Raw genomic sequence first — 4,320 nt, 5'->3', positions numbered from 1 at the left:
TATTAACAGCGAAGCGAGAATATTGATCAACAGGAATTTTTTGAAGTCGATCATAGTATTCATTCAAATTATAAGTTAGCAACTTGTTGATAACTCATTGAAGGATTGGCGCAGATGGTACGGTACACGAAAACAGATGGCAATTAGTTCTGTTGGACAAAGGAAATAGCAGTCAAGAAATAACGTTAAAAAAATGCGACTTCATTCGCAGGCAGAACACTGGTTTTCTGGGTTAACGTTGGTTGATTGATTGATGTTTGTGATGTGAAGAATAACTTTAGTTATGAGCAGTTAGCTGGTGGAACTTTGAGCAAGGATTTACGAATAACCTTGAAATCGATAATGGGTTCAAGTAAATTACCGCTCATCGAAACTCAGACCCTGACCAAGTTAGCTTTTTCTCTTTGTTTTTAATTATATATGATGAAAAATTGCTATATCTATCATGTCTAATTATAACGAATCAATTAACGATTATAATAATAATTGCTGTATAATTAATATTATAAAATATCTCAATATACTAGTAGCAATAGTATTCAAATTGTAAACGAGGTGGCGACCTGAAGGACGTGACCGTTTAAAGAATACGTCACGAAAATAGTGCGAAACGAACAGAGGAAGAAATCTTTCAAGTACCCCAATAATTATCATAACATTGTGTTCGATTAAGCATGCGCACCCATGACCGAAAGTGTTCTTGCCCAAAGTCGTTGGTGCGGAACACGATGTTTGTGCAGGGACACTGGCGTTATCGTCGTGCGATCGTTTCATTTGACGCTGCTATCGGTGTAGTCGTTGGCTGTTATGAACGCCGGCGCCGTCACGTTTCTCGAGTCAAACTGCAAAAGATGCAAAGACCCAGATGCTCATGGTGGAAGAAGATAGAGGTGAGGTTCAGGACCGGCTGGTGACAACCAAATAACGACTCGCCGACAGCAACGACACGGAAGTCCTATTGATACTATTGTAGATGCTGGAAGTTACGAACGTATGCGCCACATTCGTACACCATACCGTCGAGCGTGCTGCACAAACGTATATGGGCAATACACTGTGCTGGTAACAGTATTTAATTCTGTTGTATTCTCTCTATATATTGTGGTTGGGCCGCGAGGAAGCCAACACGCCACCCGATACTTAATTAGCAATAGGAAAATTAAAAAGAAAAATACTTGAACGACGTGACAGAGGACGGTCGTGATTCATTGAGATTTCAAAGCGAAGACAGAGACAGAGTTATATTCTTTCACCACATACACACTCAAATAGCTTCCACTCAAATCATATATTAAGTGATGTAGATGCGTCCAAGACAATGTATCTGAACTATAGGAGCAATTCTCCTTAGATCATAGAGCAAGCTGCAAATTTAAAGACAGAATATGCTACGGTATAATCGAAATTTCACGCACTGGTGTCTATCTATTCGGTATCTCAATGCTTCCGTCTATGTCAGACTTCCACACGAACAAGAATAACAGAAAAGCTACAATTTCGGACTGACGCGCTGGTACTCAACCTCTGTTGTTCAGCGCCAAAAAGTCACGTTTTCACGTTCCTCTGTACGTATGTCTGGGTCTATAGCCGAAATTTCGACGTTTTTTCGGCGAAGACCAAGATCTCTCGAAAATGTGCGGCGTGTTTCTCATTTTTTTTTTGTTCGTTTATCGCCTGGCGGCATCGTCTTTTTTCCAGTGTGAGTTGTGTTTAGGTGGGACGATGTCGATCGATGGTATTCGTTCGTTTAAAGAAAAACAAAACATAGGTGCCAGGCGCCGACGGTGAGCGCGCAGCAGGCGGTGGTCCAGAGAGCAAATGTACGGATAGTCACATCGCCAACCCTTCGCTGCGTTTCCCAACGGCCAGAAGCACTAACTATACAGAAGGATCTGTGTGTGTGAGCGTTTGTGTGAGTACTTTACTTGTGAAATGCGCGCGCGTTATCATTCGAACATCGACGAACGCGCTCGTCTTGAATGGGCATTAGCTGTGAACGGGAACCGTAGGGTACCGCCGAAAGGGGACATGGGGTCATCATATCAGAGGCCAGCACCCTTAAACATATCTCCAGGGCGTCGTCCACAGCCACCGGCTGGTCCCTCTGAACGTGGGGACCTGCGGAGGCCGATGACGTCCCGCGCTGTGTATAGAGAGAGAAAAAAAGGCCCTCTAGATAGGACTAAAGAAAAGAGAAAGCTAAAGAAAGAAAAGAGAAGATACGAAGCAATTATGGAACGAAAAAATTACCGGTGAAAGAGGATTATGATGATAATAAATACGATTGAAATGTCGATTTATGATCATAAGAGATAAAATAAAGGGCAAAAGAGAGAGAGAGAGAAAGAAAATATCAAAGAAAAATAAAGATAAGGTGAGACACGATAAAATAGTAAACAGATAACGGCATACTAGTAAAAAAACGAGATAAATAAAGATAAAACCGCTAAATGATTTTACTAGCGGACCCGTGCAGCGTAACGATCATGTCCGAATGCGTCCGTCGGCCGGGAGTCGAGCCACTTCTTAGATCCAACAACATTAGCTATTAATCACGAATATTTTAAGATCCCTGGCTTCCAACTTCTATCGCCCTCAACTAAAGCTTTACCCCTTTACCCCGATTTCCTAATCTCCCCGTGCAATATACCAATGATGTGGATGAAGAAGATAAAGTAGTAGTACTAGTTATAGTGGTGGCACAAGAATGATGTGTCTCTTCTCAACTAACGTCCATTGACAGGACCACCTTCGCCTCAATCCCCGCTTTTTGGTCGAAAGTTGAATCTAAGTGCACGCTGGTTGGTGCAGACGCGAGCAGGTCTGCTGTGACAACCTCCTGTCTACAGCTATTCTCACTGTATTATACAATTAGTCTGCATATTTAGCGCATCGTTTGGGGACTTTCTGTCGTTTTACCGGTTGTTTCTCGTCGTAGCAGTAGCAGTATTGGAACTTATCCACTCTTTCGCGCCATAACTTCCCCTCCGTGAACTTCCGTCGGCCCATGGGGTTCGAATTCGACGTCCTATCAAAGTGCATCGCATCGTCCTGATTCAAAAAACGGCTCAACATTTCTTTTGCACCCCAGTTCGCGCATTTCGTCGAGAAGAGCGACTCCCGATCCGAAGGACGCAAACCTTGTTACCCGTGCGTGCGGACATGGCGGAATTTGGCCGACCGTAGAAAAAAGAGCCTCCGCTATCTCGCATCGATTGTGTAAAACTAATAGAACTATTAATATATAGTAGATAGTATGTAGGAAGCAAAAATGGGCAAAAAAGAGAAAGATACGAGTACATGTGCGCGTGAATCAAGTGACTAATAACGATGATGATTATGACGATGATGCTAATTATAATAAATATAACAATAATGAGAAGAGTGAACTATAATAATAATAATAACGATAATAAATAAACTAATAATAATAATGATAAATACACACGAATACATACGCGAATATAAGGCAGACACGAAGGCAAGCAAAAGAAAAGAAAAATGATGTTAACGTCAAATCGCATATGATAAAGGCGGCGCTCGATGGCGCAATAGCAGAAGAAGGTATAGAGAAAAACTGGTCGTAAAACTAGCTGAGATGTGAGCTCTTCTAGTTAAGATCGAAAAAAAAGGCGAGAAAAGGTAAAAAGGAAACAACGTAAATGATGAAAATGTGAGAACAAGCGAAACCATTGAGCGACAGAAAAAACGAGCGATTGAATAAGAGCGAATGTCAGAAAACTATCGAGGATGTCGTATATCGGGGGTAAACGACACCACGATAATAAACACACTGTGAAACAGTGGGGGCATGTAGAACATTATATTATTATTAATAATAATATTCTGCAAATGAGGTCGTAGGCAACATCTAACACCCTTGGGTCTCGTAAAAGTAGGGCGCGCTTTATGCGGATGTAATAATGAAAAACCAGGGGCAAACAAACTGAAAATCACATGACTGTGAATGAACGAACTTAGACCGAGAAAAACCGAGGACATACAGGATACACAGGGGCTTGGGGCTTGTAGACGAAGGACAGGAGATGAGATGGATTATAGTAAATGTCCCTAATGACATTAATGATGAAATGGATAATATTGACAATGCTGATGAGATAATAATGATGATATAATGGAAATTCATAATGATAATAATGGTAATACTGATGAAAACAGACATCAACACAAGCAACAGCAGTCGAAGCTATCTGCTAAAAGCTCGGCAGCAGTGGCGACCCCCATACGTTGATGAGATACGTTGATTGCCCCACGTTGATTGACTATATAAATATATATAAATAGATCTATATATATATA

The sequence above is a fragment of the Varroa destructor genome, unplaced genomic scaffold, assembly GCF_002443255.2.
Source record: "Varroa destructor unplaced genomic scaffold, Vdes_3.0 BEIS01000004.1, whole genome shotgun sequence".
Classification (NCBI taxonomy): domain Eukaryota; kingdom Metazoa; phylum Arthropoda; class Arachnida; order Mesostigmata; family Varroidae; genus Varroa; species Varroa destructor.
Note: the sequence above shows the minus strand (reverse complement) of the source record.